We start from the raw sequence: 26066 nt of genomic DNA, 5'->3' as shown, positions 1-26066 counted from the left end.
TGAGGTCCCTAAAAGAATAAAAAAAAATAATGGGCTCTAGAAAGCAAAAGGAGACTCCCACTGAGTATTGAGGCACAGAAGGAAGAAAGATACTGCTGAAGGCAGGGCTAGGGTGGGTGGCACAAGGGGGGGGGGGGGCAGGAGGCTGGGGGGTATGCAGGCCTGAGGGAAGGAGCACAGCTGGGGTGGGGAGCACAGGTAAGGTGGGGAGCAGGGCTGGGGTGGGAGGCATGGGTGGGGTGGGGAGCCAGGCTGGGGTGGGGGGCACAGCTGGAGTGGGGAGCATGGGTGGGAAGCACAGGTGAGGTGGGTAGCCGGGCTGGGGTGGGGAGCAGGGGTGGGGAGCAGGGCTGGGGAGCAGGAGGGAATTAAAACTCTGAAGACTCTCTGACGTAATGACTGCAGGCCAGGAAAATTCTCAGGCAACTTTCAGTGCAAGTGAAGAGGCCCCCAGAGACCGATAACCGATATTTTGGGTTAGGTTAGTGGACAACTGGTACAAGTGGTGGTCCGGGACGGGCGCAGGTAGAACAGCTCTGATTACTAAACGTGCCTCACACAGGAATTTATAAAATCTGTCCAACTAGGCAGTGAAGCAACTCCTCGGGAGCACAGAGTCTCACACATTTTTAAGTAAATGCTTCCGCCTGTGGGAAACCCTGTCAATGGGGACACTGCCAAATCAGCATCGAGCTCAGTAACCTAAGAGGGCCGCACGAGAGCAAATGCATGCTGGCGTGCGCGTCTGAACTTAACCTCTGAGGAATCCCAGCGATGAGGGCCACCCTCCAACACCTTCACCCCAGTCACGGGGCTCCAGGGGAACTGCTTCACCTTGCTGTGTCCCAAGCTTTCCTTTCCCTTCTTTAATTTTTTTTTTAATTTAATTTAATTATTTTTTTTTAATTTTGTTTTCAACGTTTATTTATTTTTGGGACAGAGAGAGACAGAGCATGAACGGGGGAGGGGCAGAGAGAGAGGGAGACACAGAATCGGAAACAGGCTCCAGGCTCTGAGCCATCAGCCCAGAGCCTGACGCGGGGCTCGAACTCACGGACCGCGAGATCGTGACCTGAGCTGAAGTCGGATGCTCAACCGACTGAGCCACCCAGGCGCCCCTCCTTTCACCTCTGTAAAGAAAGTCCTATGCACTTTTCCTTCAGTCCTCAGGGTGCTGCAGGGATGAATGTGCATCTGTCTAAAGCTCTGGCCGTCCGAGAAAGGAGCCCGCTCCGACCTGGAAGTCCCTTCCAGGCCACACGCTGGCATGGCCCCTTTGTATTCATGAAGAGAAAAGGCACAGATTGTACAGGGTTTTTCACAAGCGTGGCTCTCACCTGGCTCGTGTGTCCCTGCACATGTGACGGGACTTGCCCTAATCATGAGAAAGACGACACAGCGCTGCCTGAACACGCGGGGAGTCCGGCGACTCCCTGCTCGCGATTCGCTGGGTGAGAAGGCCTATTATCCTTCTGCTCACCCAGAACGTAAGCCCTTTATTTACCAAGTGTCTGCTCAATCAGCACAGAGCCTTCGTGTTCTGTCCCCTCTGCTCTGTTGACTCTTGGATCCGGCAGGGTGCTGGAGTCTAGGAACCACGTCACCCACGGCACCCCGTCCACGTTACGTACTCGGCATAATGTTAGCTGCTGCTGGTGCTTGCCGGACTGCTACCTGCCCGCGGACTGCTACTTCTGTGTTTGGATGGAGTGAGTGCCATCACTTGTAAACACTCTATTCTAGCAGCTAATGGAGCACCTGGCACAGAAAAGAGTCAGCGATTATGAAGTTGTTCATTGTACCACATCTGTCTTTCTCCATCATACATGTATCTGGTAAGCATAGGTGCTTAATGAGATTTTCTCTGATCACTAAGCCATGGTTGTCTGCTACTCTTAAAATTTGGGATACTATAATATTATAAATTAAAATATCATAATACTTTCTCAGAAAGTATAGAAATAGCTTATGGACTGATGGGAGTGTGGGGTTACATGAATATCAATACTCAAATATCATCAAATTATATCTAAATATACACATTTTATTGTCTGTAAATTATAATTCAATTTAAAAAGGAGATTAGAGTGAAAAAACAGAAGTATGGTTTCAAGGAGTAGCTTTACTATGCCCCATGAAGATTATTGGCGATCCAGATATAAACATAAATTTTATTTATAAAATCATATTTGTGTGCCAACAATATCTCATGGTATTTTGTGACAGGGGAACTATCCCTTCATTGCACCAAAAACTAAAGATAGCTTGCAAGATTATTTTTACATAAATTCTGATGATAAACTTAGTGTTCTCCTAATAGAAAAAACAAAACAAAATAAAAAGTATCCCTGAGTTTACAAGTCAAGTAAAATACCTGCTTTGGTCTTTGAGATTTAGCATAACAATTGCCCACATATTAAACAAACAAACAAACACAGGTTATTTTTTTCTACAATAACTTTTATACTACAGAGATACCCTAACCTTTAAAACTTCCTCCTTGAAAATGTTTCCAAAAGACATGTCTGATAAAGGCTTAGTATCCCAAATATATAAAGAACTTATCAAACTCAACACCCCAAAAACAAATAATCCAATGAAGAAATGGACAAAAGACATGAATAGAGACTTTTCCAAAGAAGACATCCAGATGGCTAACAGACACATAAAAAGATACTCAACATCCCTCATCATCAGGGAAATACAAATCAAAACCACGATGAGATACCACTTCACTCCGGTCAGAATGGCTAAAATTAATAACTCAGGAAACAACAGATGTTGGTGAGGATGCAGAGAAAGGGAAACACTTTTGCACTTTTGGTAGGAAAGCAAACTGATGCAGCCACTCTGGAAAACAGTGTGGAGGTTCCTCAAAAATTAAAAATAGAGCTATCCTCTGACCCAGCCATTGCACTACTAGGTATCTATCCAACAGATACAAAAACGCTGATTTGAAGGGGCACATGCACCCCAATGTTTATAGCAGTGCTATCAACAATAGATGAATTACGGAAAGAGCCCAAAGGTTCACTGACTGATGACTGGATAAAGAAGATATGGGGTGTGTATACAAACACATATACACACACACATATATATACTATGGAATATTACTTGGCGATCAAAAAGAATGAAATCTTGCTATTTACAACAATGTGGATGGAAATAGAATGGATTACACTAAACAAAATAAGTCAGGGAGAGAAAAACAAATATCATATGATTTTACTCATGTGGAATTTAAGAAACACAACAGATGAACATAGGAGAAGGGAAGGAAAAATAAGATAAAAACAGAGAAGGAGGCATATCATAAGAGACTCTTAAATACAGAGAACAAACTGAGCATTTCTGGAGGGGTATTGGGTGTGGGGGGGTGCTAAATGGGTGATGTGCACTGCGGAGGGCACTTGCTGGGATGAGCACTGGGTGCTGTATGAAAGTGGTGAATCACTGGGTTCTACTCCTGAAAACATTATTACACTGTATGTTAACTAACCTAAATTAAAAAAAAAAATCCCTCCCTACCCAAGGGTTAAAATTCATATTCAACTACTTAAGTTGAACCACACTTTCCATCAAAATCTGGAAGTACTTCACTTATGAAAAAAGACCGGGGCATTCCAGCACGAGCATTCATTCAACTTGCGGAAATAAAGTATCCTTCAGTCCCTTACAATTCTGCTCAACAACATTCGCTAGGGAAAGTTTCAAACATTTATGGGAGATACTCCTGGAAAGAGAGGGCAATTTACTGGTGTGTGAGATTGTCAAGTGGGAGAATCTGTCAATCACCTAATTACCAACTATTCATTGAGGAGGGCTTTTAAATACACTGTAAATGAAACATGTAAAATTAGCCATGATTCCAAGTGTATTATACTGTATGAAACAAGAATAAAAGCCTTTTTCAAAATATGTAATTTATTCAAAGGAGTTCCCTACTTTAAATACATTCTCCATGAAAAGCAACTTGTATTGACCCGAGTTACTACATCTTCCACGGACCTTTCAGAACAACAAGATATTTGGGAATTTATCCAAAAGCAACAAGAGAATGGGAAACAAGTCTTCCAGTCCAAGCTAAAGTTACACAAAATCACTAAAGAGATCATTTTTTATTCCATTCTTTTATATTTCATTGTCTCCTCCAGGCCACAACACAAGCCCCCTTACTGGGAACCACAAGATAATTCTTACTTTTTACATGACACTTAGTCTCAGAAACAAAGTGTGGAGTTGCAAAATTGAAGATCAGTAAACAACCAGTGTCCATCGACCACACTGATGAGTACCAGTGTATAAAAGACCATTCCTACTCGCTGCCATGCTCCAGATCCGAAAAGGGAACCAAAATTCAGGGCTGTATTTGTACCCTCAGAGCCCTTGGCAGAGAGAGAAAACATGAAAATAACAGCAAAAACAACACATCACTTAAAATTGAACTGACACTATAATGAGGAAGCAATATTTTGTTATTTAAAACAAAAACGACAGGGCACTTTGGTGGCTCAGTCAGTTAAGCACCCGCCTTAAGCTCAGGTCATGATCTCGTGGTTTGTGGGTTCGAGCCCTGCATCGGGCACTGTGCTGCCAGCTCAGCCTGGAGCCTGCTTCGGATTCTTAGTCTCCCTCTCTCTGCCCCTCTCCCACTTGCACTCTGTCTCAAAAGCAAATAAACATTTTAAAAAATGACATATATGACCTGACCATCAGCAACAACAACAACAACAACAAAACATTTTCAAAGCAATGAGAATAACACTTATATTTGCCTTTTGTCCATGATACTGGTAAAAGCCGGCTCTTCCCCTGAGGCGGTGAGGTTAGCCACTCTTGAGTTAAAAGAACACATGAATAACAGACAAACAAAATGCACGAATCCCCAAACTACACACTTTCACCAAATTGGTGAGGTATATTTCTATTTAAAGTAAAATATATTTCTATATAAAGTAAAAGAAAGAGAAATCTAAAAATTTTTAAGCTTGTGATCTGAATATTACAGGCCACTGTGATTCATATTTGACCTGATGTTACAAAGATCTATGCTTATCTCCATGACATGGTCAAATATTTTCATAACAGCAGAGCCACCTATTTATGACATTAAGAAGAAAGTGATTTAAACCTTCACACACTCTGCTGATGTGCTGTGGTGCTGTATATTAAGGGCCATCTCTGGGTTAAGAGCAAAATTTATAACTTCACTGCTTTCTTAAATAAGATCCTATCGTTTACAATCCTCACATCATTTGAGAGTTTGTAAATTAAAAAAAAAAAAAAGAAAATCGAAACAATCCATCATTATCAAGGGCAGAATGGACCCACAGTTGCCATGGCAATTGTCTAAATTCTAGACTTAATTTATTACTGAATAAGTTTTAAAAAATTCATAACCCCAACCACCAAGGGCAGATGCATATGATCTTCCCAAACCTCGCTGAGTTTTAATTGCCCACACACTACTCACCAAATGAGGTAAAAGTAGCTAAATATCATTTATTACTAGTTCTGGGTACCATTACTCTATAATTTGAAAGGCATTTCTCCTGAGTTTATCACTTTGAGTTAATCACTTTGGTACTGCCATTAAAAATTGGGTGTTTATATGTAAGTGATAAATCACTGAATTCTACTCCTGAAACCAATATTGTACTGTGCGTTAACCAAAATTTAATAAAAAAGGAAAAAAGAGAGACAGAAAAAAAAATTACTAAATACTATACATGACAATGCCAGGCTAGAAGTTATACTGAGCAAGAAAAGTGTGCTCACTCTAAGGGACAGCTCAAAAAAGACAACACAAAATCAGGAGACCACAGAGGAGAAGAAACATCTTTGTGGCAGAAGAGCACTGAATGGGCAAAGAATGAGCATGAAATTGTTGAAAAGTAGAATCTGTAAAGGCTGCGAGCCTCTTTCCAAGAAAAGCCTAGGGCACAAAATGTCTCCTGACCAGACTGGTGTGAGTCCTACTTGAAATATGGAGGAAATGAGATATGAGAAACACGTGTGGCCACAGAGGGACAGTGGATGATGATAAGTGCACAGTGAAGCCACTATTTCTAAGGATTGAGATAAAAATGGTGCAACTCAAAAATTGATCTCTACAATGATGTCAATCTCATCCAGGCAGATTTTCTAAACACTCAACCCAGCAACTCTCCCGGACCATCCTTATACCAGACTTGGGGACAGAGCCCCGTCTGGCTTTCTGCTTTCAGAAGGGGTGCTGCCTCCATTTAGCGATGTTTATAAAAATGGCAGCAGCTTCCTATTTGAATGTTAATTACTGTTGTGATACACGAGATAATTTAACTTGCTTCAGTAATTTATTCTTCCTTTTAATTAGATGCAGTAATTGGAAAATCTTCCAGAATGTAACAACAGTTCCAAAGGTGAAATGGAAAGGAAAGAGAGCTTTCCCAGAGCATCTCAACTATAAATCTGGGGCTGGCTGTTCAACTGGCCACCACCTGGATGAACCATGCCAGGAATCACAGATGGTCCTTCCAGAATCAAGTAGGTGGCACCCACCACCTTTAGAGTTGATGGATTCAAGAAGAAGGCAAAGCCCCAGCAGACAGTTCATAGCTAAACTGAGAAGAATCTGAAAGACAAACCTTGAATGAATCCAGGAACGAGACGACACAGTGACGCTTTAAACCCTCTTCTCTGGGAGCTATTCACACACAGTTCAAAGACACTGTAGGAGTACTGGCCAAAAACACGACTGGGGTGTGACGGGTTCTATTCACATTACTTCATTTATGGAAGTATTCTGGTGCTTGCCACATCATACATGCACATAAATATTTACTGAAACAAGCAAATGAATGATTGGATAAGTAAATGAATGGGTGCATGCATGGCTTGGAAAAAATTATAGCCGATAAGTATTCAATACAGGGAGATACCATGCTAAACACTGTTTCCTCCTCTCCTAATTTCCTTTTCATTGTACCCAAAGCTTTACTCCCTCTCTCTACCTCAAATCCTTTTTAAAAAACATTCTATGACAGATTATTTCAATCATATACATAAATAGTGAGAATATGACATATAACCATCTTACAGATTCAATAATGATGGCCAATCTTCCTTCATTTCCAGCCTGTAATATCAGCCTTCCTATAGTATTTTAAAGGAAATCCCAGGTATCATATTTCACCTGTCAATATTTACAGGACTCACTTTTTTAAAATATTTATTTTTGAGAAAGAGAGAGAGAGAGAGAGAATATGAGCAGGGGAGGAACAGAGAGAGAGGGAGACACAGAATCCGAAGCAGGCTCCAGGCTCTGAGCTGTCAGCACAGAGCCCAACGCAGGACTCAAACTCACGAACCGTGAGATCATGACCTGAGCCGAAGTCGGACACTCAACTGACTGAGCCACCCAGAAGCCCTTACAGGACTCATTTTTTTAAATCTCAATGTAATAATTCCTTAAATATATCAATAAGAATTCCTAAAAATCACTAAATATTCAGGTACTATACCTTTTCCCCAAATGTATTATGATATTTTACAGTTTGTATAAATTGGTATCCAGAAGAGGTCCAGACCTTAAGATTAGTTGATATATCTCCTAATCATTTTAACATACAGATTTTGTCCTCCATCTGTTTTTTACTTCAGTTGCATTTTCTGTTACTATTATTATTATATTATTTTAGTGAGAAAGGAAATGCAAGTGGAAGAGAGAGGGAGAGAGGGAGGGAGGGAGGGAGGGAGAGAGAGAGGAGGAGGAGGAGGAGGAGAAAGATGAGAGGGAGATGGACGAGTGGGGAGGGGAGAGAGAGAGAGAGACTGAGAGAGAGAAACAGAGACAGAGAGAGAGGGAGAATCTCAAGCAGGCTCCACACTCAGGGCAGAGCCTGACACAGGGCTCAATCCCATGACCCTGAGATCATGATCTGAGCCAAACTCAAGAGTTGGATGCTCAAATGACTGAAACCCCCAGGTGCCCTGCATTTTTTGTTATTATTATTGAAAAAAGTCATTAGCCCTGTAGAGTTGCCCAGTCTAGATTTTTAAAACATTGTATCTCTATGATGTTTAACTCCCTCTGCTCCCCTCTCCTCTGGACTTCCTGTTAATTGGTACTCAGAGGCCAGACCAGACTACACTTTGAACACATTGAAATTTAGGAAGAATATTTCACAGCCTGTGTACTTCACCAGGAGACGTGTGGTCTCGGGCTAGCTCTCTACGGCCAGCAGTGCTCACCGCCTGGACCCACTAATTCACTGGGGTTGCAAAATAATGGATTCTGACTTTTCTGAATCCTTCCTCATCTGTTTGCTACGCTACTTCTCTAAAAAGACACTCTCTCTTCAACTAGTTGGTTAATCTGAGGTATAATATGTAAAGGAAAGCAAGTTAAACACTTGATTCTTTGCTTTTTGTTTGTCAGTTTCTCATAGTAATGAGAATATTCCCCAATATCATTAAAAAAATAGAAAATGTGAATATTATTTTTAACTCTGAGATTTCCTTAAGGGGAATATTCTGTGTCATAAATCCAAAACTTTCCATTATCACAGTATTTTGGGGGGCTTGGGGTAAATAAAGATATAACGTACTCTAGAAGTATCTATCTCAAAAAACAAAACAAAAGAAAACAAAACAAAACAAAAAAAACCCTACCTGTCTCATTAGGGCCTCTTCAATAAACAGACTTTTTTTAAATTTGAACATCCCCAAGTAAGGAAGTTTTAATACACAAAAAATCCTGTGTATTTATTTAAGAACATTAATTATCTAACCCCTTCCTCTCAAAATCATGATGCAGATGCTTGCCACCTGATTCTGGAACCCAGAAGGACACAATGGGTAGCAATCACTATACAAGTTTCCAGCAAGAGATGCCTCCCTTTGCAAACAATCCCCCAAACTGACCAACAGAGCATGTGATGTAAGGAGCCATAAAGAGATGTGATAAAAACAACCAAACATCATGCAAGAAACATATTCTACTAGAATGTGTACATCATATGGGTTCTATTTTTTTCCCCTAGAGATAATCACTTAAGCTACAAAAATAAAAACAGAGACCCTACTCTCCACTTTAGGGGAGAGCAGAGACACGTGTCCTCGAAATTACATGTAGCTGCAATGTAAGAAACCTGTCTGTTTACAAAATTAATGAGCAACTCACATCCTCTCGAGCCCCCAAAGCTGAGACCGCTCAGCGACAGCAGTGCATCTGACGTCCTATTTGCCACATAAAGGACGCAGGAAATTCAAGGGCAGTATGAAGTATGTCACTTCATGAATGGCACTTTGGCAACCAAAGATCCCCTCTACACACAAACCCACAGGAAATCTCAGAATTTCTGCTCCCCATGGGTATGGATGTTTTCTTCATTTGCATGGGTCTATTTGTAAGAGACGGAATTCAAGTTACTGACTTACGAAACACGTGTTTCGTAGACCACCTGGTTGGTCTGGTTTGGAATCCCCTCCGCAGTAAGCGGGGATGGACACCTACTTGTGAGACACAGTACTACTGTGCTAGCTGTGTGCCAAGCACCGGCGGTCCACACGAGGTGTCCTCCATATACCCACACACACACGGAAGCAGAAAAGTCAAACGGAGAGACTTGAAAAACTGGATTCTAACACGAGCACATTGATTTCCTGTATAAATAGCTTAATCACCTCGTACCTTCACTTCTACATTTTACAGAGAGAATTATCTTTGCTTATACTGCAGGGCCATCGTGAGTAACAAAAATAACTCTTAAAATCTTCACAGAAAGTACAGTTTGAACCTACAAATGAAGGAAACAAAGACAAACCTGAACAAATGGTCTCACCTAATCCAACTAAAAAGAGTTAATCCAAATAAAAAGAGAGGACACCTCCATGACTGGGGCTCCACTAACTGTCCTCCTCAGCTCCTCCCTACCGCTCCCTTTCACCTCCTCCCTTCCCCCTTTCTCCCACCACCAGAGCCTGCCTCCACCTGCCTCCGGCTCTTCTATCACTTCCACCTCCCCCACTGCAGCCTCTCCCTCCTGCACAATTAAAGCTCAGGACCTTAGAACTCTTCTAACCAAGCTCCTGCATTGTAAACGGAAAGGTGAGGCCTGCAGGGACAGAAACCACAGGCTCAGGGACAGCCCATTATTTGCAAAGCTGGCTCCTTGTGGAAGTGGGACTCCCGGTAGAAAGCTCTTGTGTGCTGCAATCACACCGTCTTCTACCTGGGACGATTCACCACTCTTACTCAAGAAAGGGGCTTCAGGAACTGGTAAACGCATCTCATTGTTCTCCCACCATTATGAAGGGCTTCCAGTCATAAGCAGACAAACAAGGTGAAACTGACCGCATCAAGCAGATTCAAATCCTTTGTCTGGAAGACACCTCCAAAGTTCAACTGTCTTCACCCTTAATCCATCTCACCCAGGAAGGAAGATTCAAGAGGCTGATCCCACAGCAACCCTCTCCCAGTTACTCCCTTCAGAGTTCAGCATCATATAGTCCATGGGTCAAATCCAAATCCTTCCTAAAGTAAGAAACAGCTCTTGATTCTTGGATGCAACACCCAAGCACAAGCAACACTACAAGGCAGGAAAGGCACCCCCCGCACGAGCACCATGATGCAGGGAGCCACAATTAGCACAGAGAATACAGGAGCTTGTGTTAAGAGCCCATTGCTCAATGTCTCCACAGCCTTACTCTTTAGCAAGTTAAATAATCTTAGCCTGTTTAACTTTATCAATCTTTTCATGATACTTTTGGCTCTTAAGACCCCTTGAAATTGTCCATGTTGCTTTTTGGAGAGAGTCTAGAACCAAGAGCAAGTAGATAAATTCCTTAGTACAAGAGAAAAGCCATCAACAAAAGTTATTAGAAAGTTTATATAAGTCCAGGACAATTAAGGAAATTTCCATGAAAAAAAGAGGCAGTAATCAAGGCAATAGTACTTTACAGATAGGCTAACTTGTCAACTTCCGGAACACCAGAAACTGAGGAGAAAACATCAAACACGGTCTCTGGAACATCATCTAACTTGATAGCTCTCACCATAGCTAAACACAAGAAGGCCTAAAACCCGGAGATGTCCAAGCTAAATCCTTCAAATATTGACAAAGTCAGGAAAAAGCAAGGTGAAGGAATTAGGGAAAAGGCAAATTCCTTTTCCTATAAAGGAAGAAAATTAAATGAAAATCCTGACTGAGCTAGTAAAGTATGTGCAGGAGAAAAAACAGTAGTTGGGGGTGCGCTCTTGGTATAAAGTCTTGAAAATAATAAGACTGCTAAATTGCAAGCACCGGGGAGGTGAAGTACTAGCTCAAAAGATGATGGAAATTGAGCTTTCCAAACTGAATTTGAAAAGGAGAGGTAAAAAGAGGTCAGCTCTTCATAGGCAAAGGGGAAGTTTGTATTATTTGGCTGGCTGTTTTAAATTAATATCCTGGAACATTAGCAGGTGAAAGAGCCCTGTAAAAACGACAGAGAGAGAAGCAAATGGAGTAGAAACAACAGTGTTTACACCTTACTAGTACAAAGGTATTTATTACTAGAAGGATTTACAAGGTGCTAACATGACATACATCAAAGTCAAAAGGCTAGCTTTAATAAATGATGAGGCATATGGCATGGAAGTGAAGCCAGAGGACTTGAAATAACTCCATCTATGAGCATACTAGATTATTCTAAACCAAGTAAGCTACTCCAAGATCCATGAAATATCATGTTTTGTGATTCCCTAAGAGTCAGTATTCCCACTGGGTCAAACCAGTACAGGCACTTGGGTGGAAAAACTAAGAGTGAGAAGAATATACAACTCTGGTCTTTTCTGAGACACTATAAAGCATGCTCAAAGAATCTGAAGACACACCCTGACCCAGAGAGGTCTCAGCCTTCATATTCAAAATGAACAAAAAGCAAATGCATTGCCTTTTTTCCCTCCTATCCGGAAATATATGGAGGTAACAGTTGAGAAATCAGAGCAGATGAGGAACAAGGGGTCAGTATAACTGACATCTAAGTCAGCACACACTTCGGCAGCATGGCAGATGTCCTCAACACTCACCTGGCCTCCTCTGGGGACAGCATTTCCTGTCATCTCCCAATCTGTACCAAAGATGTGTGATTTCCACTTCTAACACATCACACCTTGTCACAGACTGAATGGCTGTGTCTCTACACACTTCCTATGTCGAAGCCCTAACTCCCAGTGTGGCTACACTTAGAAAAGGTGCCTCTGAGGAAATGATTAAGGTTAGATGAGGTCATAATGGTGGGGTCCTCATCTGATGGGGTTAGTGTCCTTTTAAGAAGAGCCATCAGAGAGCTTCTTCTCTCTCACCATGAGTATCCACGAAGGAAAGGCCACGTGAGGTCATATCAAGAAGGCAGCTGTCTGCAAGCCGTAAAGAGTCCTCACCAGAAATCAAATCAGCTGAAACCTTGAACTTGGATTTCTAAGTCCCAGAACGGTGAGAAAATACATTTCTGTTGTTTAAGCCACCCAATCTGTGGTATTCTGTTATAGCGGCCTGAGCTAAGACACACATATTCTGTCAATGTTTAATAACGACTTCCCAAACAGCAGGAACGGGATTTTTAATTTTGTTTTTTACATTTCCTAATGCAATGCTCCATGAGGGAGGGTGTTTCACAAATGGCTTTGACTATACTAATGGTTGAAAACTGCCACTGACTACAGTAACACCCACAACAGTCCAACAGCAATGACAGGGTTATCAGCCAGATTACCATTTTTACAGGCAAACACAGTTTTCTTCTTATTAAACAGTAGACTGTGGAATGCTCACCTTTTCTTCACTCACTACCAAAAACTATCAGTAACAATTCAAGTACTGTAAGTCCTTTCTGAGAAATAAATACCAAAATAAAATACCATCTGTAATGCTAATTTATGTGCACATGTGCACTAAAAATACTATCAAAAATTTCTATCACGATTTTTATGTAAGATACTTAAATTCCTTGGTTTTATGCCAATTCACCTTGATAATAACAAAGTTGGTCACTATATGGTACACCTGAAACTAATTTAACACTGCATGTTAACCAACCGGAATTAAAATAAAAAGTTAAAAAAAATAAACTTAGGACAATACACGTTAGGCTTATAGAATACTAAAACATGAATTCATAGGATCACAAATTCAGAGAATCACAGTCTAGAGACAATTTAGGTCTTTTTTTTTTTTTCTTTTGAATGAGGAAACCAAACTCAGTGATATGAGTAACAAAGAGATCCCTTAATTCACAGAATCATGTTCTTCTACTGTATTGCTAAGGAATACATTTTTGGAAGTTAAATTCATAAATCTCAAAAAAAAAAGCATAAATGTTTTTGTTAAACTCATTGATTAGGGAGCCAGTAATAACCTGTTCAAAGGAGAATCCGAAGAGCAAACAAATATATAAGCCTCAGGAATGCTAAAAGAGGCAAAAATTGGCAAAGCTGGTCAGTATACAAAAGGCAATCATCTATTGCATTCTCTCATCATAATTAGCTGTCCATGGATGAGATCATTTCCTTCACTCTGATTACTACAACATAGAGAGTTGTACAACTACTCAAAGATGATGACAGGCAGAGAGAATCTGGTTGGTTGAGCTACACAGAACATCTACTGATTTTTTTTTATAATTTCAAAATCTTCCACAATTTCCCCTCCCAGTCTCTCCCCATATATAAATACTATAAAAATAGAGAACAGCACAGTCAGTAAGCCAAGAGACAGAATTCAGAATTCTTGGTTGGCTGTTTAGTCGGGAAGAAGTCCAAGTTCATTTCACGCCCGCACAGAAATTCAGAGACACTGAAATCTCACCATGTTGGGCCAACACAGTCATCACTACAACTCTTTCCCCAGGATGACTCCTCATCATACAACAATCTCACCAGGGTGACCGATTCGGAACAACAGTTCCTTAATCTTGGTGGGGGTAAAGCCCGTATTTTAACTCGTCTTCGGACTCTACGTCCCATACCCTTTCCACAACATCACGGGTCTAGTTAGCCCACAAAAGAATGTCTCTGATGCCCCTTGACATTTACGAAGAAAAGGTCTTCAAGAACAAACTTTCACTGTTATTCAGATAAAATGTAAAATGAGAAAAGACAGGAGAAGAAATAATCTGCTCCACAAACACAGGAAGAGCACAAAGTGGGACAAGGAGCTGACAGGTTGATCCAATGACCCCAGTTGTGCAGCGCTGCTCAGAGAATTTACCCTGAAGAAAGGAGAAGAACACGGGGCAAAGAGCAGAAAAGAGGGAGGAAAAGCACTCAAAAGCACAACGACGAACAAGAAGGTCTTGTCCTCACAGACTGCACAAAGGGAAAGAATCACAGGATGTGCACACGGGGAGAGCAAGAATCGAGGACTGAAAGGAACATTTTGCCCAATTTTTTTTCCTCAAAATGCTCAGGAGGATCACTACAGACAACATTCAGAAAACCAACAATAACATAAGTGGCTGAAGCGATTTTTCAATAGCTCCACTGTGAAAAAAGACAAAACACATCTCAAAATTACAAGCTTTGAAACTTAAATATTTTAATTAAGATGTTTCTGAATTCAGTTCATTCTTAAGTAAGACTGAAGCTCTAAAGGGACCAGCGGGTTTTGATCTATCTTTCTTAAGAAATGAACATGCTTATACTCATTGTTTAAGTAGGAAAGTATGAGTTAAACCAAGCAAACAAACACAACACAGTAATGGAACCCACTCCTTGGGAATAACAACAATACAAAGTGGAAGGGGAAAAATGAAAGAATATTCAATTACCGAGTACCTACTGACGGAAATATTGCAGGCAAGTCTTAAGAATAGCTCTTTATATTGCAGCACCAAGAAGGAAAAATACTGCATGGTCTCTGGCACACATTCTTCAACTATACTCAGGATGGCCCTGCTGCAAAGTATCTAGCAGACCTCTTGGAGTTCGGTTGTAAAACTTTAACTCACTTGAGTATTTGAAAGAATGTTTCATAAATAACAATTTATTCCTTTTTACAGTGAACAGCTAATGAGTGAAAAGATCAGACAGGCATCTTCTGACCAGACTGTTCTCTCCGTACACCAGAAGCCAAATTACAATCAGAATATCATTTTATCCAGCATCACGGTGGGTGCAGGAAGCTGCATCCATAAAATATCAAATAATGCCAGGACACTGATTCATTCACTCGGCAGGTGCTGGCCTTGTGCAGCTTGGTCTCTGGCGTGAAGCTCAAGGGATCTACTTGCCCCTGGCTCGGTACAGGGAGGACCCGGCTCCAGGCAGGGAGGACCCCGCTCCGTGCAGGGAGGTCTTGGCTCCACGCAGGGAGGACCCGGCTCCACGCAGGAAGGACCCAGTTCTGCGCAAGGAGGTCCCAGCTCTTCGTCACTCAGCCTAGACAATGCCCAAGGGAGCACTATGACTCTGTATCTCACGAAGCCTGGTTTCTTTTTTCTTTTTCTTTTTGTCATTTTTTCATAACAAAATTTGCCATTTCAACCATTTTCAAGATCACAATTCAGTAGCATTAAATTCACAATATTGTGTGACCATTACCACTACTCCCAGGACTTTTTCATCACTCCAAACAGAAACTCTGTAATAAGTTTGCTTTTTTAATAAATTATATTTAGAAATTTTTTCACCCCCAGCGAGACAAAAAAGATGACTTGGCCTCATTTCACTTCCCTCCTAGCCTACTCAGCACCTAGCCTACTCAGCACAAATCAACAGTCTGTGATTTGAATTTCACACTGTTACTGTTTTGTAACATACGCACCAATTATTTAGACTTTATGAGTTTTACCAGTATTTTTGCTCTCGTTGTTACCTGTATCCCCTGTCTTCCTGTTTTACTTCCTTTTGTTTCTACCAGAATACAGTCTCAAGTAATTCTTTCAAATGCGGTCAGTAGGTAAAAAATTTCTAAGCATGTCCAAAAATATCCTTAGCTTTCACTCGTGATTGTCACTTTGATAACAGAATTCTAAGTTTAAAATAAGTTTGTCTCAAAAATAAATAAATAATAAATAAATAAATAAGTTTGTCTCAGAATTTTAAAGATCTATTTCACTGTTTACTATAACCCAATATTGCTTAAGTAAAGCCTGATGACAATCTAATTATCAAAAAAAAAATTGCTTTTTAAAAGGGGCACAGGTTAATAACATTTCTGGTTCACAAAGCCCTTTTAAACACATCTCTCTTATCAGTCAGATTATAGGTCTGCCTGTAATCTGTTCCTTCGGCCTATACGTTCCTTTGCTATTGTGCTTTGATTTTGTAACTGTTTTCCAGAAGGCACACCTATGTACTAAGAAGAGGGACACAGTACTGCCGTGCTGTTGCACCCACCCAGACGCTGCACACAGGCGCTTTCTTGTATGGTGCACACTATCTCATCCAAGACTTACAAATACCTAGAAAGACAATACCATCAGCGTTTTATAGATAAGGAAGCTGAGGCTCAAATGAATGAATGATTTTCTCAAGGCTACTCAGCTAGTAAGGGGAAAATCCAGGAGTCAACCTGTTATTCAATACTGGAGCAACAGAGAAAGGGAGGGGGAGAAGGAGGAAAAAGGGAGACAGGAAGGAAGGAAAAAGGGAGGGAACATCTAAGTTTGGTTCTGTCTACAATTACCATTAATAATATTCACTAATCCCTGGTTCTAAATCTGAATGCTGTATCAAATCTATTATTAAAATACATACTCCTACAACAAGAAGAGAAACATAAGAAGAAAGAACATAAGGATCTTTAAACATAAGAAAAACATAAGAAGAGGTGCCTGAGTGGCTCAGTCGGTTAAGTACCCGACTCCTGATTTTAGCTCAGATCGTGATCTCACGATTCATGAGGTTCCTGAGATTGAGCCCCGTGTTGGGCTCCATGCTGACCATGTGGAGTCTGCTTAGGGTTCTCTGTCCCCCTTTCTCCCTATCCCTCCCCTGCTCACAATCTCCCTCCCTCTCTCTCTCTCTCTCTCTCTCGTTCTCTCTTTCTCTCTCTCAAAAATAAATAAACATCAAAAAAATAATAAATAAAAACATGACAAAAAATTTTAAGACAGAGGAGAGGCTAAAGAAGTAACTTGAAATGGATATGCTTTGGGAGATATTCTCAACTACCTCCTTACAAATGGGCCACCTCAGTTACTTAGAGTGGCTGCCGTTTTCTGGAAGCTGCCAGATACCTCAGGACAAAATAAAGAGAAAAAGCCTGATGTACACACTGCAAATTATTGTTGTTTGTATCACAGTATCGTTCTGGTTTTAAATGGAAACTCTATCATAGACTGCTTTCAAAGACCAAGTGCCTAGAATAAAAACTCCCACGCCCAGCAAAGTAACACACTGTCAGTGGGGTATGTTTAGGGGAGGCACATACTGCTGAAAACAGTGTAATTCCTTCCTTCTCTTATATATGATACTTTTTTAAGAACTGAAAAGGTAACAAGGAAATAGAGACAAGTTTAAAGCCAGGATCTTGTTTTAAAAAAATTTTTTTTCCAACGTTTTTTATTTATTTTTGGGACAGAGAAAGACAGAGCATGAACAGGGGAGGGGCAGAGAGAGAGGGAGACACAGAATCGGAAACAGGCTCCAGGCTCTGAGCCATCAGCCCAGAGCCCGACGCGGGGCTCGAACTCACGGACCGCGAGATCGTGACCTGGCTGAAGTCGGACGCTTAACCGACTGCGCCACCCAGGCACCCCCAGGATCTTGTTTTAATGTACAGCCTACTTTATTTCAAGAAATCTAGGTTATTAAATGCAACCTCCATCTGAGTAATGGCCTCACAGGGGAGGTAATATAGGCTAGTCCTTAAATGCATAAGCTTTAGAGTCTGGAAGTTCTGAATTCAAGTCCCAGCTCCATCATGTACTAGGTGTGAGACCTTGGCCAAGCTCACAACCTCTCTGAATCTATCTCCTCAAAATAATACCTTATAAGTCTGATGAGAAGGTTAAGTAAGATACTGTATAGCATCACACACAGAGCCTAGTGCATATCAAAAGCTTAATATAAAATATAAAAAGAGTAGGAGGAGGAGGGGAGTAGATGAGCCCAGAATTAGTTTCCAGTGTGAAAAATATTAAGATTAATGCTGTCCACAAAATGAATTAAAAAAACAAAACACAAATCCAAAAAAAGAAAAAAAAAAACGAAGATTAAGTAAAATGTACCAAGGCTTTCCTTCTCCTACCAAATAGGGCAGATAAAAGACGACAATAAAATAATAAATAATAGGACATCGTGAAGGTCACGATGTTCAGTTTGTTCTCCAGACATTTACTTTCCTCTGACTCCTTTTTTTTAATTTAAGTATTTCAAGGTCAAAGTTGAACAGAAGGAGGAAAGCCAGAGAACAGGAGGAAGGAACTAGAAAACAAATCAGAAATGCATAGCACCACCTTCATCACAGCATCAGTGAGGACCAGCACGCAGGGCGCAAGCTCCTGGGAGGGGCTGGGATGTCCTGCCAAGGACACCGTATGGAACACGCTGGACGAGTTCAGAGAGGAGTGGTGGGGGAGGGGAAGCAGACCCCACACTTCGCTTCTGGAAGCCACTGCTCCCACACGGGGGTGGTTGGGTGCCCACCACAGAATCACAAACCATCAGTTTTCCGTGGAGGCTGGAACGGATAATATTATCCTTGGAATGAATCGGTTCAGGGCCCTCTGCCATGGGCTGTTCTTGTGATTTTCAGACCCCTTGTCCTGGACCATTCGTGGTCCATGTCATGTTCTGGACCCGTAAGTCATGGTTCTGCCTGAAGCTACCACTACAAGGCAGAGTGGAAAATTGCCAGACACCAGGCAGGTGGGTAAAACCAACATCTGTCCTTGCGATTAGCCGCGGGTGGCCTTACCAAGTTCTATAAGGCTTTCTGTTTCTAGAGGATGCTGCATTTGTAGACCACGGAGGTGCAAAAATCATTATATCTTTAAAAGGCAAGAAATTTTCGAAGATACATTTATTAAATGTGAAAACTGGCGGGGGCGGGGGAAGAACCACCTAAAAAAAAACGGCTCTGGAAAAAAAAAAAGGGGAAAATTACCAAACATTTGAAATGAAGAGACACATTTTGGGGAACTGAAGCCTTACCCTGTGCAGGAGGAAACCTGAAAGGTCTTCGTGGGTCTGGTCTCTGTTCAACCACCAATTCAGTCTGTGCAACCAGAAAACTCATGAGTTTCTCCACGCCTAACGCCTCTCGTGTCTATCTGCCCAAGACCACACCGAGTTCTTGTGAGGGGCCGTATATGACAACACCATCATTCCTCAAGTGTGGTGCCCACACCAGCAGCATTAGCAACCTGAGAACTTCATAGTGCAAAGCCTTGAACCCCTCGCCAAACCTACCAAATCAGAAACTCCAAAAATGGGTAATTCAGACACACCCTAAAGTCTGAGAACCACTGCAAAAACAGATACGAAAACAACCAGAAAACCTTCAAACACTAAATATGAAGTTGTTATTATGGAAAAATTAAGGATATTACATTTGTTTGAAGATTTTAAGGACTTCTGTTAACACATAACTGGATATAGACAAGGGTGAGTGTGTGCATATGTGTCTGTTACACCCAGACTCACATTCCATCAATTTCTTTAGTAAATGGTACTACAAAATAAAATGAAATATAAAATTATGGCATCTATCAATATTAAAATGTATTATTATTTAGTCACAACTTTAAAGGGGGGAAAGAAATCAAATTAATAATCATTATTCTTTGAAAGAGTAAATATTAGATTAAATTGATTTAAATCCAGTTATTAGTAAATAGAAGAATAAATTTCAGATTCTCCTTTCTCTTGGGGAAAGGAGAAGAATAAATCTTACTGGGATCTTTACATTTTCTTGGCAAGAGTAATGCATTGTGCTTTTAAAAAGGTAAAATGTGGGGGCGCTCAGTCAGTTGGGCGACGGACTCGATTTCGGGTCAGGTCGTGATCTCAAGGTTTGTGAGACTGAAATCCCACATCAGGTTCTGCGCTGACTACATGGAGCCTGCTTCAAATTCTCTATCTCCCCCCTGCCTATCCTCTGCTTGTGCACACATGTGCTTTCTCTCCCTCTCTCTCGCTCTGAGAAAGAAAAGAAAAGAAAAGAAAAGAAAAGAAAAGAAAAGAAAAGAAAAGAAAAGAAAAGAAAAGAAAAGAAAAAAGAGAAACACTTGAAGAAAAAATAAAAGGCAAAATGTGGGGTGCCCAGTCGGTGGAGCATGTGGCTCTTGATCTCGGGGATGTGAGTTCAAGCCCCACATTGAGTGCAGAGATCACTTTAAAAAATCAACAAACTGAGGACTGCTGGACTGGTGGAGGGATGGGCTAAACGGGTGATGGGCATTGAGGAGGGCACTTTTCGTGTCATAGGTAAGAGATGAAATCACTGGGTTCTGCTCCTGAAGCCAAGACTACACTGTATGTTAACTAACTTTCGAATTTAAGAAGAAAAAAAGGCCCCCCCAAAAAATAAATCTTAAAAAAAAAAAGTAAAATGTGAAATCAAAATAAAAAGAACATGGTTGCAATGTATGCATTTCAACAGCCAATGCAGGGCTTTAATGAAATAATTATAGGAAGTCTTTGAGTTCTAATAAGTATAACTAAATTAAGAAGAAAATATGCTAAGAAAACTGAGAGGTGGTGTTCAGATTATTTTTTCATTCTACATTCTAGGTAAGCCCAATGCAACATGTTAAACAAAAATATCCCTTATTAGAAATATTCTCAGCTTATTTTTAAGTTCCTATCTCATTTATAGGGGAATTCTAAGGGAATCCACATCGAGGCCCCTGACTCGCTGGAGATGACATGAGAGTCACTTTGCTAACGTTATATACACGTCTGATGGAAAAGTGAGGAAGAAGAGATATGAAGAACAAATTAACACTCAAAATACAGGAAGATCATACAGGAATAGGAATAACTAATGAAATGCTTTGTTCAAAAGAGTTAGACTGCCAACTCTTCACAGCTTAAAATTGGACTAAACTGATTTTTATACCATCAGAACATGTTTATTTTAACGTGCCCTCAGGTAAGAATCTACGTTCTGCAATATACTGGCCAGGGAGCCTGACAAGAAGAGCAGCCCCAGCAGGGAGTGAGTGGCCTTGTGGTTTGACCTGCTGTATAGATAGCAAAGCCCTGCCCTCCACTATTATTCCAGAATCTCTCTCCAGACCTCTTTCCCACAGTATAAACCATCCAAGTCAACTACGATCATGGTCAGCAGGGAGGACCTACACTTTCATCAGACATGCCCCAGTCACCTTCTCCAACCTCCTCAGGGAGCTTCCAGAAGAACTGCCAGCAACCCAGCACAGCCAGCTCTCCCCTGCTGCAAAGAGCGGTCATGGAAGCAGGTACCTCCCTTTCTTTTTCTCCATCCTTCATTCCAGGCCTTCTTTTCTTTCCTTCCTACCTCTGTGTCCCTTTCAAACTTTCCCTGTTACTCAAGGAGGGAGGATACATACCAAAATAGCAAACGAGCAAAAGCATCCTAACTCGTGCTCCCCCAATCTCAGACCATCAGTGAGTTGTCAGAAACAGTGGCGCATCTGGACTCTATTCCAGTGACCGACAAGGTGCCATGTCATGTCAGATGCACAGGCACATTCACAGTATACCCTCCAAACCCCAAACGGCCAGGAATTCCTAGACCACAGGACATATTGCTCAAAAACACACACAACCCAAATGTTGTAACAGCTCGCTTCTCTTCTAAATTTTACCTTCTGTGTTTCCCTATCCTGACCGAGTACACCCCTCAGAGTACGTAATTACTCTGCGGCCACTGGAATACATGATCACCTAGCTCAGCAGCAGGTTGGAAAGCTGTAGGAAAGCTCTAATTAGGCTGACTTTTTAAACAAAGGATTCAGAGACCTTGTCGACCTCAGCTGTGGTGGTGCCTGTGCTAACAGGCCACTTCTTTATCTTTAAAAAATGAAGGTTTTTTAGAGTAATATGTCACCTTACCAAGGACAACACTGTCTTAAAAGGTAGCAAAGAGAGACAAAGAGAGACAGAGAGAGACAGAGACAGAGAGGATCCAAGCAGGCTACACCTTCAGCGCAGAGCCCAACGAGGGGCTCGAACTCACAAACTGTGAGATCATGGCCCAAGCTGAGATCAAGAGTCTGATGCTCAACTGACTGAGCCACCCAGGGGCCCCAATCTTATTGTCACTTCTGTATTTTTAAAAAGCTTCCCTTTTAGAAATACCACAAATACTTTAAAAGACATTTACTTCCCACCACTTATAAGCCAAAAGTTCGTGTATCTTTGGCAGTTCTGTAGGCCTGGATGGGGTGCTGTTTGTCCAGAATGCACCTGACATGATCTCCTGGTGTTCTGGCTATCCTGCTCTGACGGAGCAACATCAACAATTCTGAAAATCACTCCTGGGTACAGATAAGGAAGTTTGTCTTTTTTTTTTTTTTTTCCCATCGTGTAACTAAGGATAATAAATATCCAGCTTCCAAGTGCAAACCTCAATTGCCGACCTGTTTGCATTTCTAACTGTAATATGAATTAGATGAACAGAAAATCCACTGTAAAAGAAAAACACAAATGGCACTCTTCAGAGTCACCATCCAGGGAATCAATGCTTTGTGTAAAACTTATTAAAAATTACCTTGAAAAAGGATAAAGACAAATTTATGGAGACAATTATGCAATTCTAAGAGAAGTTCTTACAAAGTGTGTATTCTTGTTAAATTTCTGAGAGCTTGTTTGGAGAGTCTCCCAGGGGAGCACAGCTACTCATACAACCTTGACAAACAAATGGTTCTTCTCGGGGTGCCTGTGTGGCTCAGTCGGTTAAGCACTCAACTTCGGCTCAGGTCACGATCGCGCAGCTCGTGAGTTTGAGCTCCACATTGGGCTCTGTGCTGACAGCTCAGAGCCTGGAACCTGGAGCCTGCTTTAGATTCTATGTCTCCCTCTCTCTCTGCCCCTCCCCCACTTGCGCTCTGTCTCTCTCTCTCTCTCTCCCCAAAATAAACAAACATAAAAAAAAAGAATGGCCCTTCTCTATTGGGGAAGGTTGTCCTCTTCAACAGAGCACACAGCTTTGGGAGGGGCACACTGGAACAGGGAGGGAAGCAGGGGACACCCATGTAGCCCAAGCAGCCAGACCAGCCAAATCAATCATGCTAACCAACAGGGTGACAGGTGTCACAGCCAGATCTCCCTTATATCCTACTGTTGGCAAGTCTTGATCGTAACTACAATGAAACATTTTTTATCCAGGGAAAAACAAATTAAGGACAGAAACTCAGGAGGCTTTGAGAATGAGAGTTAAAGCTTTTATAGAAGGTCTGTTAGCAAAGACCCCCAGCAGCAACCAGGACAGCGTTCAGCTCCTGGTTTCCAGCACCACTCTCTAATGAAAGAAACCAGGCTCCTGCAGGAATGGATGATTCTTTTTTTTTTCAACGTTTATTTTATTTTTGGGACAGAGAGAGACAGAGCATGAATGGGGGAGGGGCAGAGAGAGAGGGAGACACAGAATCGGAAACAGGCTCCAGGCTCCGAGCCATCAGCCCAGAGCCTGACGCGGGGCTCGAACTCACGGACCGCGAGATCGTGACCTGGCTGAAGTCGGACGCTTAACCGACTGCGCCACCCAGGCGCCCCAGGAATGGATGATTCTAAGATCAGAGCAGGAAACACACAAGGCAAGCCTGGAGTATTCTTTAGTGACAGAATGGAAGGACATGCTAAACACAAACAAACTCCACAAAGACAGAGATGTGTCACAGGCACACAGGAGCCACCTGAAAGAGCTCCCAACAGCCAAAGCTAGAACAGCTTGGCAACAACATAAACAAAGCGGTGTTGGAGTACAACTCAGAATGTAAAATAAACATCCATGAGACCATACTGATATAATTAAATGACTAAAAGAGAGGAGACCAATCTCCTGTGCAGAAGAATTGCAAATAATTTATGTAAATACTCCTCCTTCAAGAAGGAGGACTATTCTCCCCACTCTTCAAGTGTGGGCTGTATAGAGCCACTTCCATCCAAAGGGGACCATGAGGAAGGGGGAAGGAGAAACTACACAAACATACCTGAGCAGGTGACCAAGGTCAACACCAACAAGAAGTCACGTGACAAAGCACATCCTTGCCATAATGTGATGAAAATGGCACCTTACCTCTGTGGTCTTCCTCTCCAAAACCCAAATCTCCACTCTAATCATGAGACAACTTCAGACAAGTATTAGTTCCTTTTTCCACTTAAGGGACATTCTATAAAATACCTGACCAGTACAGTACTCCTCAAAACTGTCAAGATCATCAAAAACAAAGTCACAGAACAGCCTAAGGCAATATGATGACTATGAGTAAGGTAGTGTCCTGTGAGGGACAGGACATTAGGTGGAAAAAAGAATGAGGGGGGCGCTTGGGGTGGGGGACAGCTCAGTCGGTTAAGCGTCTGACTCTTGGTTTGGGCTCAGGTCATGATCTCACAGTTCGTGAGGCTGGGCCCCAAGTTGGGCTCTGTGCTGACAGTGCAGAGCCTGCTTGGGATTCTCTCTCTACCTCTCTACCTCTCTACCCCCCCCACTCTCTCTCTCTCTCAAAATAAATAAATAAATAAATAAATAAATAAATAAATACACTTAAAAAATAAAATAATAAAACAGACATTAGGTATAAACTAAGGAAATCTGAATGGAGTACAGACTCCCATTAATATCAATGTATCAACACTGATAAGTGAGTCACTGATTATGACAAATGTACCACACTAAAGTTTTCATAATAGGGAAAAACTGTGCCCCAGGTATATGAAGGAACTATATTATCATCACATTTCTGCTGTAAATCTAAACCTTTCTAAAATTAAAAATTTAGTATAAAAATATATACAGGGGCTCCCGGTGGCTCAATTAAGCATCTGACTCTTGAATTTAGCTCAGGTCATGACCTTGCGACCCTGAAATCGAAACCCTAGTTGTGCTCTGTGCTGAGCATGAAGCCTGCCTAGGATTCATTCCCTTTTTCTCTTTCTATCTCTCTCTCTCTCTCTCTCTCTCTCTCTCTCTCTCTCTGCCCCTTTTCCCACTCCTGTGAACATGCACACATAGACACTTTCTCTCTCTCTCCTGCCCCCCCAAAAATATTTTACATAATCTTTCCAACACTAAATCATATTACATATTTTGGTTTGTTTTAAAACTATTCGTTTGGGTGCACCTGGGTGGCTCAGTTGGTTAAGCGCCCAACTCTTGATTTTGGCTCAGGTCATGATCTCAAGTTTCAGGGGTTTGAGCCCTGCACTGGGTTCCACACTGACAGCATGGAGCCTGCTTGTGATTTTCTCCTTCTCCCTCTTTTTGCCCCTCCCCCTCATCCTCTCTCTCCAAATAAATAAATAAACTTTAAAACAATGTTGTTTGTTTGACATTATAATTGTGGTAAAGAGTGTAGACTGACCAAATTGTCTGGATTTGGATCCAGCTCCACTGCCCACATCAATTTTTACTACTGACGTGCCTGCCTGTACACAGTATACTGCTAACACGGGCCCAAGCCTTCAGTTACATTCAGCACATCCGCTTTCCCAGCAAGAGAAAAGATGACAAATAAGTCCGAAACAGCATGACTTTCCTGTCACACAGCAGCCCCTGGAGTAATGACCAGGCCACTGTGCTGCACTGAATAATAGTGAGAAGGGGCCTTTGGCAACCTGGTCCCCATACACAGGCAGGCAGGCTCTCCTTCCCAAGAACGGATGTGCCCAGATGTGATTAACGCCTCTGAGCAACGTGCAGCACTGATTTTAACTTTTCGTGACATGAACACTACCTGTTTACTTCTGTTATTCAAAGGAGGCCGATGAAATCCTATTCTTTCCACAGGTAAAAAAATCATTCAAAAAAGGAGCAAAATGGATTTGATGAAAATATCAGAAGATACTTCTAATAAAAACTGGCCAGGGTTTATAGTGTTATTTGTTGAAAAAAGAAAGAGTTTACAGGTTATAAGATGTACAACTTCCCTACCAACGAAGGCTTCACAAACGA

At 41.6% G+C, this 26066-nt stretch overlaps 1 protein-coding gene across 6 annotated transcripts in view; it reads right to left on the bottom strand.

Annotated features, from left to right (window-relative positions):
* The window catches only part of SMYD3 (SET and MYND domain containing 3), a 706268-nt gene that overhangs the window by 364539 nt on the left and 315663 nt on the right, over positions 1-26066 (bottom strand). The window contains exons 1-2 of one of the 6 annotated variants that reach the window (XM_047841257.1): positions 12053-12178; positions 1632-1758 (exon numbers count right to left, since the gene is read on the bottom strand). The exons of the other annotated variants lie outside the window; for them this stretch is intronic. The gene's annotated coding sequence lies outside the window, so the exon portion shown is untranslated. Of the gene's footprint in view, positions 1-1631; positions 1759-12052; positions 12179-26066 lie in introns of those variants that run through there. 6 annotated transcript variants of the gene reach the window in all.

Source organism: Prionailurus viverrinus, chromosome F1 (genome assembly GCF_022837055.1).
Source record: "Prionailurus viverrinus isolate Anna chromosome F1, UM_Priviv_1.0, whole genome shotgun sequence".
Classification (NCBI taxonomy): Eukaryota; Metazoa; Chordata; class Mammalia; order Carnivora; family Felidae; genus Prionailurus; species Prionailurus viverrinus.
Note: the sequence above shows the minus strand (reverse complement) of the source record. Positions and strands in the feature narration are given on the sequence as shown.